Genomic DNA, 15,626 nt, shown 5'->3' with positions numbered 1-15,626 from the left:
TTATGTACTAACAGAAAACTGCATATTAGCAATGACACCCTTTCCCCCCCAAAAAGATTAAAGTTAAATTCAATTGCAGTTGTTAATAAGTAATAACAGACCATGTCAGACAAAAATCTAATCTGTCCTTGTTACTTAGGAAATTTTCGATTAAAAACTGAATGGAATTGAATAACTTTTATTATCCAAGTATGTATACATACAAGGAATATCGCAACACGATATACAGTAGACGATTAAAAATAAAACATAATTTAAACATGTGAAGAATAAAATAAAATACCAGAGCAAAAGGAGGCTACAGACTTTTGTCTGTTGAGTAGAGTTGCTGCTCGTGGGGAAAAAAAGCTGTTTTTATATCTGGCTGTGGCGGCTTTGACAGTCTGGAGTCGCCTCCCAGAAGGAAGTACTTCAGAGTTTGTGGCCAGGGTGAGAGGGGTCAGAGATGATCTTACCCGCTCGCTTCCTGGTCCTTGCAGTGTACAATTAGTCAATGGGGGGATGGTTGCAGCCAACAACCTTCTCAGCTAATCGAACGATGCGATGCAGCCTCCGGATGTCATGCTTGGTGGCTGAGCCAAACCAGACCATGATGGAGAAGGTGAGGACAGACTCTATGATAGCAGTATAAAACTGGACCATCATTGCCTGTGGCAGATTGTGTTTTCTCAGCTGCCGCAGGAAGTACATCCTCTGTTAGGCCTTTTTGACTGTGGAGTCGATGGTGCCCCCCCATTTAAGGTCCCTGGAGATGATGGTTCCAAGGAATTTAAATCTGCACAGATGTAACTGTGGTGTTGCTGTTGGTGAGTGGGGGAGCTCTCCTAAAGTCTATAATCAATTCCACCGTCTTAAGTGAATTGAGCTCCCGGATGTTGCGGTGGCACCTGGATGCCAGCTGTGTCACTTCCTGTCTGTAGGCAGAATCCTCCCCATCCTGGATCAGTCCAATCAGGGTTGTGTCATCCGCAAACTTGAGAAGCTTGACAGAGGTGTCTGTGGAGGTGCAGTCGTTGATGTAGAGAGAGTAAAGGAGATGGGGGAGTACGCATCCTTGCGGTGCTCCTATGCTGAGGGTCTGAGATGTGCTTTCCCAGCCTCACCTGCAGTCAGGAAGTTGGTGATCCATTGACAGAGGGGTTCAGGCACAGTCAACTGGAAGAGTTTGGAGTGCAGTAGCTCTGGCACAATGATGTTGAATGCAGAGCTAAAATCCACAAACAAAATCCTTGCATAGGTCCCCTGGCGGTCTAGGTGCTGGAGGATGAAGTGCAGCCCTAGGTTGACTGCGTCATCCACTGATCTATAGGCCCGGTATGCAAACCGCAGGAGGTCCAGCAGGGGATTTGTGATATTTTTCAGCTGGGCAAGCACAAGTCTTTCAAAAATCTTCATGATTACAGAGGTCAGTGCGGCAGGTCAGTAGTCATTAAGACCAGTAATCCTTGTTTTTTGGAGTACAGGAACAATAGTGAAGACAAGCAGGCAGGGACCATGCAGGTTTGCAGGGACTGATTGAAAATGTCTGTGTAGACTGGTGCCAGTTGTTCGGCACAGAGCTTGAGGGTAGAGGGGGAAACATTGTCCGGTCCTGGATATTTCTGGCTTTTCTGTCTCCTGAATAGCTTTTCCACCTCTTCAAAATATAACTATTATTATAAACATCGTGTATTAAATAAAGGGTGTACTCAACAGTCATCTCTGGGCATTCAAGAACGAAAACTATCTTCTGATCTCCCAAGGATTTAAAATAATACATTATTTTCTGTATGTTTCGGTTCTTCCCACATCACATGAACTTCACACAACCTGAAAACTATATCTCCCCGTACTCCACCCTATTTCCATTCGTCCAACTCCAACCTCTAATGACAACTATTTATGATAACTATTTGTCCTGACTCGCTGAGTTTCTACGGCATATTGAATCTTTATTGTGGTAATGCTGTTGAGGTATTAGGGAAATCAAGGAGGCATAGGTTTAAGGTAATGGTGGGGGGGGGGGGGGGGGTGTTTTAATATGAACCCAAGGGACAACCTTTTGTTTTACACAAAGGACGTTAGGGATGTGGAACGAGCTGCCAGAGGTGGTTGAGGCAGGAACCATCACAACATTTAAAAAAATATTAGGACAGATATATGGATAGGATAGGTTTGGAGGGACATGGGTCAAACGCAGGCAGGTGGGACTAGTATAGATGGAGCATGTTGGTCAGTGTAGGCAGGTTGGGCCAATGGGCCTATTTCCACACTGTATGACTCTATGACGCTGCTTAAAACAGCGGTTTGTGGAGGAAAATGCAGCTAGCTGAAATTAGCTACTCTGTTTTAACCATTCGGCTCTTTCGTGTTCTTGTTCTATGCCTGTATGAAACTTTGCGAGTCTTCAAGGTACAACAGACGTCTTTATTACAGCAACTCAATGCTGGCAGCAAGACAACTAAAATGGCTGCAACTCCACAATCTGATTGCACACTCCACACTGTGCACAGCCAAGATAACTATGTACAAAACATTTCCCTCTGTCCTGTGCAGTGCCACCTGCTGCATGGGAGGAGCCACGGATCCTCCCACCCCACATAGTCCATCAGACATCACAGGTTCTAAGCCTCACCTTGGCACAATTTTCCTAATCTCTTTCTTTCAGTTGACAGCCATTTGGTTTCTGCAAAATCATGGTCTAGCTCAATTTAGAACAGCTGAGAATTTATTGCATATTTACTTGTTATTGTTGTTGCGTCAAATGTACCTGTAAAAGTCAACAGTGTTTGATTTTCAATTGTGCTGAAACGGTACTTTGAAATTCTTACTTGCAGTAGCACAACAGGTATGTAAATGTGGTACTCAGTAGATACAATAATAAACAACAAAAAGTTCAATTGTTTTTAAAGTAGCTCAAAATTCCTTGTGCGATCAAGGCAGTTCATGGTTCAGCTGGAGTTTGTCGGGCTCAATAGCTTGATGGTTGTTGGGAAGCTGCTGCTCCTGAAGCTGGACATTAGTTTTCAGGCTTCTTCAAGGATGAACTTCATTGTTCCAGTTCATAGTCATACAGCGAGGAGACAGGCCCTTCGGCCCAACTTGCCCACGCTGATCATCATACCCCCATCCACACTAGTCCCACCTGCCTGCGTTTGGCCCATACCCTTCTAAATCCAGCCTATTGCACATACCTGTCCAAATGTTTTTAAACATTGCGATAGTACCAACCTCAACAACCTCCACTGGCTGCTCATTCCACATACCTACCACCCCTTGAACAAGTTGCTCCTCGGGTTCCTATAAATCCCCCCTCCACTTCAATTTAAACCTATGTCCTCTGGTTCTGGATTACCCTACTCTGCGTAAAAGACAGTACATTCACCCCTTCAATTCCCCTCATTTTATATACTTCTATAAGATCACGCCTCATTCTCCTGCGATCCAAGGAATAAAGTACTAGCTTGCTCAACCTACCCCTTTCACTCATGCCCTCTAGTCCTGGCAACTTCCTAGTAAATGTTGTCGGCACCCTTTCCAGCTTTTAAAAACATCTTTCCTATATAGTGACCAAAACTAAACACAATACTCCAAATCACAAATAAACACTCTCCGTCCTTCGTCTGAGATTGCTGGAACATCGCAGTTTTAAATTTTGTAAAAAGTAAGCTTTCGCTGTTGCCGCTTGATAATGTTTCCACATTGTCATTGTTGCCGCTTGACTTATTGCGCCGTTTCCATGGATCCCCCAGTTGAAGTCTAAATGTTCTCACCAACCAGGACTGCGGTGAGTTTTAGATCGATTTTAAAACAGCACGGAAACAAAAACTTTTACCATCAGGTAACGAGAGGAGCGAGCGTTTAATTTCTGCGCCTTCAATTTCAGTGCCAAGGGTTGAGGAGAGGGAAGATGGAAATAAGTTGGTGCTGTGCCCGCAGGACCTGAGGCGAGAGGGGGAGATCCAGTCCAGGTCAGAGCTTGGCCAGGCATCAGCGGTTGAACTGAGTTTAAGTGGAGTTAGAGCCGATGTAAGCGCGGTTTCGATGGTTACTGCCCAGGCCTCTGACTGCCCCATTACTCGACCCGTGTTCCCCTCTCTCACTGAGTCTCGCACCTTTCCTCCTCTATTCCCATCCGGGGTTTCTTCAAACCACCTGTTCCCCCCCCTTCCCCCCTCCTCCCACTCTCTTTCATCATTCATTTCCACACAAAGAATAAACACAACGAAACTTACCGAATTTGGTTTTGGTGCTCCGCATATCGGACACGGAGTGCAGCTACCCGCCGATCGACCGAGCGAGCCGCTGGCCGGACTCTGCTCCCCTCCCCTTCCTCCTCCCCTCCCTTCCCCTCGACGCTCCGGCGCCGACCCGCCGCCCCCACGAGGCAGCCGTGCCGCGCCGCGCCGCGCGCGCCCCTGAATCAAAAGCAACGGCTCAGCGTTCGCCCGGGAGGGAGAGAGCGGGGCTTCGGCTGCCCTCATTTACATCTTTAACAGGTGAAAGAGTTTGCTCTAGGTTTATGATTTATTTGTTATAGTTGCTGCGTCCAATGTACTTACAGGAGACATCTCTAATCTGAAGAAGGGTCACCTATTGCTGCCTGACCCGCTGTAGTTACTCCAGCATTTTGTATCTCTGCCGTCAAGAAGAAGGTACAGGAGTCCGAAAACTGTAACGTCCAGGTTCATGAGCAGCCTCTTGCCAACAACCATCAGGCTACTGAAAACCACAAACACAAATTACAACTTTAGAATTCAGAAAGATAGACATGAAATGCCAGAGTAACTCAGCGGAGATGCTGCCTGTCCCGCTGAGTTACTCCAGCATTTTGTGTCTCTGGTTTAAACCAGCATCTGCAGTTCCTTCCTACACAACTTTAGACTTTAGTTTATTGTTGTCACGTGTACCAAGGTACAGTGAACAGGGGGGAGGGAGGGTGGAGGGAGAGGGGGGAGGAAAGGGTGCTGCGCCAATGCAGGAGAGGTTTGGGCCCAACGGGTCCACTTGGTCCAGTGTGACAATAAAACATTCTTAACTCATGGTCACGTGTACCACCGAGGTACAGTAAAAAGCTTTGTTTTGCATGCTGTCCAAACAGATCAAATAATACCATGCATAGATACAATCAGATCAAAATCAAGTACAAAAGGCAGAGCAAAGGGAAAGATAAAGAGTGCAGAATATAGTTCTCAGCATTGTAGTGCATCAGTTCCAGAGGCAAAGTTCAATGTCCACAATGGGGTAGAGGTGAATCGGACTGTACCCTAACTTTGGGAAAGACCGTTCAGAAGCCTGATGATGGAGGGGAACAAGCTGTTCCTGAGTCTGGTGGTGCATGGTGGTGGTGATCCCTCGGGAATGGGATCATTTTTCTTCTGAAGAACGGCCTGAAATGTTCCAAACACATTCCAGCATCAGTGCATGTCTCTGAATTGTTATCTGTTTTCTCGGCATGAGGGGAATAATTTAGACTTTAGGGATACTGCGTGGAAACAGGCCCATCAGCTCACCCATGTCGATCACCCTTACACTAGCACTATCCTACACACGAGGGACAATTTACAGAAGCCAATGAACCTACAAACCTGTAGTATAAGAAAATAACTGCAGATGCTGGTACAAATCGATTTATTCACAAAATGCTGGAGTAACTCAGCAGGTCAGGCAGCATCTCGGGAGAGAAGGAATGGGTGACGTTTCGGGTCGAGACCCTTCTTCAGACTGATGTCGGGGGTGGGACAAAGGAAGGATATAGGTGGAGACAGGAAGATAGAGGGAGATCTGGGAAGGAGGAGGGGAAGGGAGGGACAGAGGAGCTATCTGAAGTTGGAGAAGTCGACGTTCATACCACTGGGCCGCAAACTGCCCAGGCGAAATATGAGTTGCTGCTCCTCCAATTTCCGGCGGGCCTCACTATGGCACTGGAGGAGGCCCATGACAGAGAGGTCAGACTGGGAATGGGAGGGGGAGTTAAAGTGCTGGGCCACTGGGAGATCAGTTGCGTTAATGCGGAACGAGCGCAGGTGTTCAGCGAAGCGATCGCCGAGCCTGCGCTTGGTTTCGCCGATATAGATGAGTTGACATCTAGAGCAGCGGATGCAATAGATGAGGTTGGAGGAGGTGCAGGTGAACCTCTGTCTCACCTGGAAAGAATGTTTGGGTCCTTTGATGGAGTTGAGGGGGGAGGTAAAGGGACAGGTGTTGCATCTCGTGCGGTTGCAAGGGAAAGTGCCCGGGGTTAGGGTGGTTTGGGTAGGAAGGGACGAGTGGACCAGGGAGTTGCGGAGGGAACGGTCTCTGCGGAATGCAGAGAGGGGAGGGGATGGGAAGATATGGCCAGTGGTGGGGTCCTGTTGTAGGTGACGGAAATGTTGGTGGATGATATGTTGGATCCGCTGGCTGGTGGGGTGGAAGGTGAGAACGAGGGGGATCCTGTCCTTGTTGCGAGTGGGGGGATGGGGAGCAAGAGCGGAGCTGCGGGATGTAGAAGAGACCCTAGTGAGAGCCTCATCTATAATGGAGGAGGGGAAGCCCCGTTTTCTGAAAAACGAGGACATCTCGGAAGCCCTAGTCTGAAACACCTCATCCCGGGCGCAGATGCGGCGTAGACGGAGGAATTGGGAGTAGGGGATAGACTTTTTGCAGGGGACCGGGTGGGAAGAAGAAGTGTAGTCCAGATAGCTGTGCGAGTCGGTGGGCTTGTAATAAATGTCCGTCACTAGTTTTTCTCCTGTGATGGAGATGGTGAGGTCCAGAAACGGGAGGGAGATGTCAGAGATAGTCCAGGTATATTTAAGGGCAGGATGGAAATTGGAGGTGAAGTGTATAACTGAATGTCTTTGGAGTGTGGGAGGAAACCAGAGCACCAAGAGAAAATTATGTGGTCACAGGAAGAACATACAAACTCCATACAGAGAGAACCCGTAGTCAGGATTGAACCCAGGTCCCTGGCGCTGAAAGGCAGTAACTCTGCCGCCAAGCCATTGTGCTGCCCTTGACCTATATTGTTAAAATAAATATTTGGATTTATTGTTAAATGTTGGTTTTACTTCTGGTAAGCAGATGGGAACAACGGGGGGAGGGGACAAAATTGGAGGAGTGTGTGGTTGATGGACAGAGGAAGTGACTGGGGAGGGGCAGGAGACTGGGGAGTGGGGTATGAAAACAAGGGATATGTGTGAGAGAGCAAGGGTAGATCAGGAGAGAAAAAGGGACAGAGGGGACCAGTTTACCTGAAATCAGAGAATACAATGTTCACGCCATAGAGTCGGAGATAAAGTTGTTTGTTGGCCAGTGAGGAGGGAGAAGATTACTGTTCAGGCCAGCCCTGGTACACATGGCCTTGAGAGATTGAAGGAATTATGCCCAGCTTGTGACCTGGTGGGTCTTTTACACCCATACCACGGCACGGTGGCGCAGCGGTAGAGTTGCTGCCTTACAGCGCATGCAGCGCCGGAGATTCAGGTTCGATCCTGACTACGGGCGCCGTCTGTACGGAGTTTGTACGTTCTCCCCGTGACCTGCGTGGGTTTTCTCCGAGATCTTCGGTTTCCTCCCACACTCCAAAGACGTACAGGTATGTAGGTTAATTGGCTGGGCAAATGTAAAAATTGTCCCTAGTGGGTGTAGGATAGTGTTAGTGTGCGGGGATCGCTGGGCGGCGCGGACCCGGTGGGACGAAGGGCCTGTTTCTGCGCTGTATTTCTAAATCTAAAGAGTAGACCGTGGAACCATTCTGAGCCTTGAGAAGGTGTTGTTGACCTTGCATGTGTAAAAGACACTAGCTCTTTCAAAAGGAAGGGGAAAATATAAGGGTGAATCTGAGGGAGAACAAACACATTAAAAAATATGTACCTTTTCCTTGAAAGTGTTTTTTTTGTGGCCATACTTCTGCCCTTTCCAACTCTTATGTGCTAGTCCACCATTACTAGCATCAATAGGAGCAGAATAGTAACTCCGTATTGGGTAGGTGACCTTACAGGAATGTGTTCCTTTTTACTTTCTCGGAAACACCCATTTTGAATGATTTTGGCAAAGCAGGGATCCCCTTGTGTCAGAATCTCTTAAAGAGAGCACAAAATTTCTCACCCTGTAACTTTATTCTTATGGCCTATAATTTTTTTGTAATTTTTTTTTCCATTTCAGATTTTGTTTTGTACTAAAATATTTGTCAATTTGTTAGCATCTAGGTTATTTTGTGGCTTTCCTGCAGGAGCATTAGTTTAATGGTAGTTTATTGACACGTATCTAGATACTTTTTTGTTTTACATACAGTTCAGTAAGATAATACTAAACAGAAGCACAATCATAAACAAGTACAAAAGTGCAGTGGTTGTAGTGTAAAAATAACAGATTTGATCTAGGGAGTACACAGTCGCTACATTTCTGACACCATCTTGTGCCCTTCAAATTTCAAGTACTCAAAAGTATTGAGTCTTAACGTGGCTTTAAAGGCCCATTATCCTGACAGTGACAATGGGTTGGTATTGCAGGGGTCAGCTTGGCCTGGTGATGCTGTCGATATTCTCCACTGCTCCATGTCACTGTAGGCTGCATCTCATCCACGCGCTCGACTTCTGTAGGACCTCCAGTGGCATCCAATCCACGTGATCCCCCAGCTGCTGCAGGGCCTCCAGTGGCCGACACTTCGACCCACGAACGTGCCATCTCCTCGCCTCCCGCAGCTACCGCTTCACTTCCTTGCACTGGGGCTCCTCGCGCAGCCGACCTTGGATCCGCCAGGATGCCTCCGAGAGTGCAGGAGATGAGCCCACAATCCATGCACCAGCACAGATCCTCTCCTCTGTTCGCCACCACCACCATCTCCAAGGAGCAACATTTCCAGTCTCTATTGATCATTTTGCACGAATTAGGAGTGACAGCATTCCTGACCATGTTCTGCTGACAAATAAAGCATTCAGTGTGTATACAGTAGAGCCTGAAGGGATGAAACTTGGCCCTAGCGGGGAACGATAATGTGGATCAAGAACACGTACAATGCTGCCTTTCATAAACTATTTATTTATTAACTTAACTCAGCAATTTGTGTAAATAATTATTTAAGTTTAAACTTCAGAGTTAAGATTTAAATGGATCATGAACGTTTCTCTTCACGTTTAGCACAGTATATTTAGACCAGTTAAATTATAAAGCGTGAGGGTGCAGAAAATTAACTTTAATGTGACTGTATTTCTTATTCCCCCAAAAATGCAAGAAAGTAGTTTCTTCAGATGAATAGCTATTTCAAGAAACCAGCACAGGAATGAATCATCGAACAAACTCCTCACTGGATGTTATAAGCTACTTACAAGATTTGTATCAATTTAAACTTTACAGTTCTGAAGTTTGAGCTGTAATATAAAACATTCTTCTGTAAATCATCACACATTTCTTGATTCTTTAATTCTGTGTTGTTAGTATTTGTGTAATTAATTAAAAAACTAAATATATTTATCTTTGTTATATATTTAAATGTGTGAAGTAAACTAGTTGAAACAGCTGTACTTTATTACATTTAATGGACTCCCAAATAAAATGTTTTGAGTTTCAACTTTTTTCCAGGAAGGCTACAAAAAATTACACTTGAACAGTTGCTGATAAAAAAAATTATGGAAAAATAGCGATTTACCTTAATTTACCTTGCCAATGACATTTCATGGCCTCTTTTAACCTGCCTAATCACCCGCTTGAGTTCTTTTCTGCCGCTTTATATTCATCAAAAGCCCCATCTGATACCACCTTGTTAAATCTCATATACGGTTCCCTTTTCTCCTTCTTGGTCTTCCACAGTTCCCTTACCTTGCCGTCCTTAACCCTCCTCCTTACTGGAACATACTGATCCTGCACTTTGATCAGCTGGCCTTTAACTCCGTGTCAGCTGTGAATTTATACAATAACAACTGCTCCCAATCTACCTCCCTAGCACCTGTCTAATGACATTTTGTAACCTGCATTTCCAAATTAAGAACCTTCCCCCAACATCCAGACCTATCCCTATTTAAAACAATCTTAAAAGGTATGGAATGGAGGATGAGTTTGACTATCCTTACCTGTAATCCAGGTTGGGTCTGATCTGGGAGGAAGCCACGAGGCACAAGATGGAGGTGCAGAAGTGCAAAACACCAGCAGAAGTTTTATGCATTGCAGCATTGCATCATGTCCGATTATCAGAATTGCAACACGCCATCATGAGGACAATATGACATTTTTGAGTCTTGCATCACCCATACTTTTACAAGCATAAAAAGTCAGCACAAGCGTGTTTTATACAGCCACCAAAACAGAAGTATTCAGATTTCATTCCGATACAGAAGAGTGTAATACCAAGGATTTTTGTGGTACATCATAGATGACTTTTGCACATTCTGAGAAGTCTTACTCTAGTTGTATCGTAGATATGGGACCAAAGCAAACTACTATAAATGTTCCACCTTCTCAGTCCATTGCCTTACCAGTGCAGAAAAGATAGCTATGTTGGAGTAGGGCATCTGAGTCATACCAGATGATGTTCCACAAGCAGTTGATCACCAAGACACAAACCACCATGCAAGAGATGGAAAACCGCCGCCAGCCATAATGGACACATAGACAAAGTTCAAAGTCTTACAAAAGTAAGCTTTTGTATCTTCTGCCTGACGAGAGAGGAGAGAATGATTGGGCTCTGAGTGTTCCTTGATTATGTTGGCAGCTTTCCCAAGCCAGAGTGCTGTAGATGGAAGGTCTGGATAGAGTTGTTGCCGAGTCCAGTAGAGGTCAGCGCGCCAGACTACCACAGCACCTCACTTGTCAGCGGGTTTGATGATAATGTCGAGTTGCTGCAGAGTGAGTGGAGGGCTGTACATTCAGAGGGGGAGCCTTCTCCCAGCTAACAATGATCTTTTCTACATTTTCCTTGATCTCCATTCCCTTTGCCCTGTTTTCACTTACACTCCCTTATCTATGTTTCTCCCTCTCCCCTGACATCAGTCTGAAGAAGGGTCTCGACCCAAAACGTCACCCATTCCTTCTCTCCAGAGATGCTGCCTGTCCCGCTGACTTATTCCAGCATTTTGTGTCTATTTGCAATTGGTGGAGTTCAAGGGGAGAAGGCTGATATGCATGATGGACTGGACTGCATCCACAACTCTGCAATTTCTTGCAGTTGCCAAACCAAGTTGCGATGCATCCTGAAAGGATGTTTTCTATGTATTTATGGAAATTGTGCCATTGGAGACATGCATTAGTCTAGTGCCAAGCTTCACCATCCCAATTCTGTGCAACACCGCCAACAGGCTTACTGCTGGAGTAGAAACAATTATGGAATTATTGAAAAACTGAAGAAGGCTCCCAACCTGAAACATTGCCTATTTATATTCTCCAGTGATGCTGTGTTACTCCAACACTTTGTCTTTTTTTTGTAAACCAGTATATGTAGTTTCTACATGTAATTCTATGAACTTGCAACATCATTCTCTGTCAATAAAGATCAAACAGGATCGTTCCGAGTCAGCATGGATTTACGAAGAGGAAATCATGCTGACTAATCTTCTGGAATTTTTTGAGGATGTAACTAGGAGAATTGACAGGGGAGAGCCGGTGGATGTGGTGTACCTCGACTTTCAGAAAGCCTTCGACAAGGTCCCACATAGGAGATTAGTGGGCAAAATTAGAGCACATGGTATTGGAGGTAGGGTACTGACATGGATAGAAAATTGGTTGACAGACAGAAAACAAAGAGTTGGGATAAATGGGTCCCTTTCAGAACGGCAGGCAGTGACTAGTGGGGTACTGCATGGCTCAGTGCTGGGACCGCAGCTATTTACAATATACATTAATGACTAGGATGAAGGGATTAAAAGTACCATTAGCAAATTTGCAGATGATACAAAGCTGGGTGGTAGTGTGAACTGTGAGGAAGAAGCTCTGCAGGGTGACTTGGACAGGTTGTGTGAGTGGGCGGATGCATGGCAGATGCAGTTTAATGTGGATAAGTAAGAGGTTATCCACTTTGTTGGGAAGAATAGGAAGGCAGATTATTATCTGAATGGTGTCAAGTTAGGAAAAGGGGACATACAACGAGAACTGTGTGTCCTAGTGCATCAGTCACTGAAAGGAAGCATGCAGGTACAGCAGGCAGTGAAGAAAGCCAATGGAATGTTGGCATTCATAACAAGAGGAGTTGAGTATAGGAGCAAAGAGATCCTTCTGTAGTTGTACAGGGCCCTAGTGCGACCGCACCTGGAGTACTGTGTGCAGTTTTGGTCTCCAAATTTGAGGAAAGATATTCTTGCTATTGAGGGCATGCAGTGTAGGTTTACTAGGTTAATTCCCGGAATGGCGGGACTGTCGTATGTTGAAATACTGGAGCTACTAGGCTTGTATACACTGGAATTTTAAAGGATGAGAGGGGATCTTATCGAAACATATAAGATTATTAAGGGGTTGGACACGTTAGAGGCAGGAAACATGTTCCCAATGTTGGGGGAGTCCAGAACCAGGGACCACAGTTTAAGAATAAGGGGTGGGCCATTTAGAACGAAGATGAGGAAAAACTTTTTCAGTCAGAGAGTTGTAAATATGTGGAATTCTCTGCCTCAGAAGGCAGCGGATGCCAATTCTTTGAATGCATTCAAGAGAGAGCTAGATAGAGCTCTTAAGGATAGCGGAGTCTGGGGTTATGGGGAGAAGGCAGGAACGGCATACTGATTGAGAGTGATCAGCCATGATCACATTGAATGGTGGTGCTGGCTCGAAGGGCCGAATGGCCTACTCCTGCACCTATTGTATAAAGTATAAGGCAAATTGTTATCTACAACAAAACCATGAAAAATGTAAACCATTTTCCACATCTATGGACGCATCTTTCAGTAAAAACAGAGAATACAGACTAAATTCACCATCTTCCTCTGCATAGAACGCCTTTGGGTTTGAAGATCAAGGTGCAAAAACCAGGATCAATCAGGCAGCACCGATCCCTGCCCACCTGGGCACATCTAATCTACACTGAGATAGACACAAAATGCTGGAGTAACTCAGCGGATCAGGCAGCATCTCTGGGGAAAAGGAATAGGTGACGTTTCGGGTTGAGACCCTTTATCAGACTGATGAAGAGTCTCAACCCGAAATGTCACCCATTCCTTTTCTCCGGAGATGCTGCCTGGCCTGCTAGGTTGCTCCAGCATTTTGTGTCTATTTCCAATCTAGCATATTGTGTTTAGTGTTCGCAACATGGTCTCGTCTACACTCACCTAAACAAACACATGTGGGGTGATTTCTTTGTGGAGCATGTGCCATCAGTTTTCAAGAGTGTCCCCAAACTTCCAGTCGCTTGCCATGTTAATTTTCCAACCCACTCTCATTCTGACCTCTGCATTTGTGACCTCGTCCATTGTCATAAAAAGACCCATTGCAAGCTTGAGGAACAACAGCTCATTTTGCATTTGGATATGTTTCAGTCTTATGGACTTAATTTCAAATATCAAATAAAATGTGTAGAAAGGAACTGCAGCTGCTGGTTTACACCAAAGATAGACACATAAAATGCTGGAATAATTCAGCGGGTGAGGCAGCATCTCTGGACGACATAAAGAGGCAATGTTTCTGGTCGGGACCCATCAGACTTCTGAAGGGTCCCAAGCCAAAATGTTGCCTATTCATATTTTCCAGAGATGCTGCTTGACCCACTGCGTTACTACAGCAGTTTGTGTCTCTTTGTGTAAACCAGTATCTGTAATCCTTTGTGTCTGTCATCAAATTCTCCAACTTTCTTTTTTGTACCTTTCATTCATTTATTCTTTGTACCTTTTCATATCTTCAGTATGAAAAAGGGTCTCAACCCGAAACGTCACTTTTTCCTTTTCTCCAGAGATGCTGTCTGACCCGCTGAGTTACTCCAGCATTTTGTGTCTATCTTCGGTGTAAACCAGCATCTACAGTTCCTTCCTACACATTTTATCAGAACTAACTGTTTCCACCAACTATTCATCTATGCTTTTGGCTCAGTCTTTCTCTTTTTTTCTCATTAGTCTGGCCAGGTGGACATGTCCCGCAGCATCACTCTTGGCAACATATACCACAATTAACCCATTTGGTACCACCTTATCAAAGATATCACTTTGTTCTTCCCATCTTCTCTACAATTGAAAACTTAATGTGTTTTCTGTCTTTCCCAGTTCTGATAAAAAAGACTCAGACCTGAAACACAAACTCTGTTTCTCTTTCCATGGATGTTGCCTGTCCTGCTGAATGTTTTCAGCATTTTCAGCTACCACTACACTCAAACAGATCTAGTGGGTGAATAATTCCAACCACTCCCCATCATACCTTTGCTTTCCTTCTTGATTGCCAGCCAACATGACAACAGTGTTGGGTAAAAAAATTAATTAAAATCTTTAAAGGATGCTCACTCGTTTAATTCATTAGGACTTGCTGGAAATCCATTGTTCAAGTTGTTTATCTGATGCAGCAGTAGAGTTGCTGCCTTATAGCACCAGAGACCCGGGTTCCATGCTGACCACAGAGTTTGTACGTTCTCCCTATGACCACATAGGTTTTCTCAGGGTGCTCCAGTTTCATCCCACATTCCAAAGACGTACAGGTTTGTAGGTTAATTGGCTTCAGTAACATCCTATGGTGTAGGATATCCTGTCCCTATCCTATGGTGTAGGATAGTGTTAATATACGGCGATCGCTGGTTGGTGTGGTCTCTGTGGGCCGAAGGGCCTGTTTCTATGCTGTATCTCTAAATTCTAAAGTCTGTAAAAAATTCTTTGTCACCTGTTTGCTGCCTTCCAGACTGAGTAAAAGTCGCTGCAAGGCTTCTATCACTGCATATTCTTCGCTAACTAATTCCTTCGCAATGATTCTGTTTGCCTTTAGTCTACATAGTCTATTTTCAATCCAGCAATGCACTATTCAGAGTTGTCAACAGAGATGCTGCCTATCCTGCTGAGTTACTCCAGCATTTTGTGTCTATAATTAAAATGAATTTCTGATATTGGAAAATGAGACACCCAAATTATTTGATTCAATTAATCTCTCTTCCTTTCCATTTCGTACTGAGTGATGAATTAAGAACATTTCTGGTCACTTGGGTGTGGTAAAGGTATTATTTCATTACAATGGTGTGAAAGGTTTTAGATTATACCTACCAATCATTCCTATGTTTTCTTAATTAGCATTCCAACCGTTTTAGGTTCAGCCTGACCAGTCCACTCAAAAATGGTGAATTTAACCGTTGCTGATCAGTGAATTGAAGAAAATGTTGCGTAAACACAGATAACATCTAAATTGCTTCTTATTTGCTTTGCTGACATCATGTGTGTTTAAAGGGAACTTGCTCATCATCCTTTTCACTACAGTACTCGCTATCTCTCAACCCATAAGAATAAAACATTGATATAGTAATTGCATAATTGTGATTCTCACATGGGTGGCTTTTATGACTCTGGATAAAATGACGATGTCCAGAATTGAAGCAAGGGTGGATAGCACTTTGATTTTAAAGCTGTTGCTCATTCTATGAGTAGAATTCTTTAAGTATTTTATACAAAAAGGACAATGTATTGATTTGCGATTATAGTTTTTTTCAATAGGAGGTATTGAAATATTCTATTATATTAATAATATAACTTATTTATGAATTTGATGTGCAGCATATCAAATAT

At 44.5% G+C, this 15,626-nt stretch overlaps 1 protein-coding gene across 3 annotated transcripts in view; it reads right to left on the bottom strand.

The window, feature by feature from the left end:
* The window catches only part of LOC144595217 (spermatogenesis-associated protein 13-like), a 98,420-nt gene extending 93,744 nt beyond the window's left edge, over window positions 1-4,676 (bottom strand). Inside the window, exon 1 of one of the 3 annotated variants that reach the window (XM_078402423.1) lies at window positions 4,542-4,676. The gene's annotated coding sequence lies outside the window, so the exon portion shown is untranslated. Of the gene's footprint in view, window positions 1-4,214; window positions 4,319-4,541 lie in introns of those variants that run through there. The other 2 variants (XM_078402422.1, XM_078402420.1) reach the window with 2 other exon arrangements.
* Between the last annotated feature and the right edge of the window lie 10,950 nt (window positions 4,677-15,626).

Source organism: Rhinoraja longicauda, chromosome 7 (genome assembly GCF_053455715.1).
Source record: "Rhinoraja longicauda isolate Sanriku21f chromosome 7, sRhiLon1.1, whole genome shotgun sequence".
In the NCBI taxonomy this organism is placed as follows: Eukaryota; Metazoa; Chordata; class Chondrichthyes; order Rajiformes; family Arhynchobatidae; genus Rhinoraja; species Rhinoraja longicauda.
This window is presented reverse-complemented; position numbering and strand designations above follow the sequence as displayed.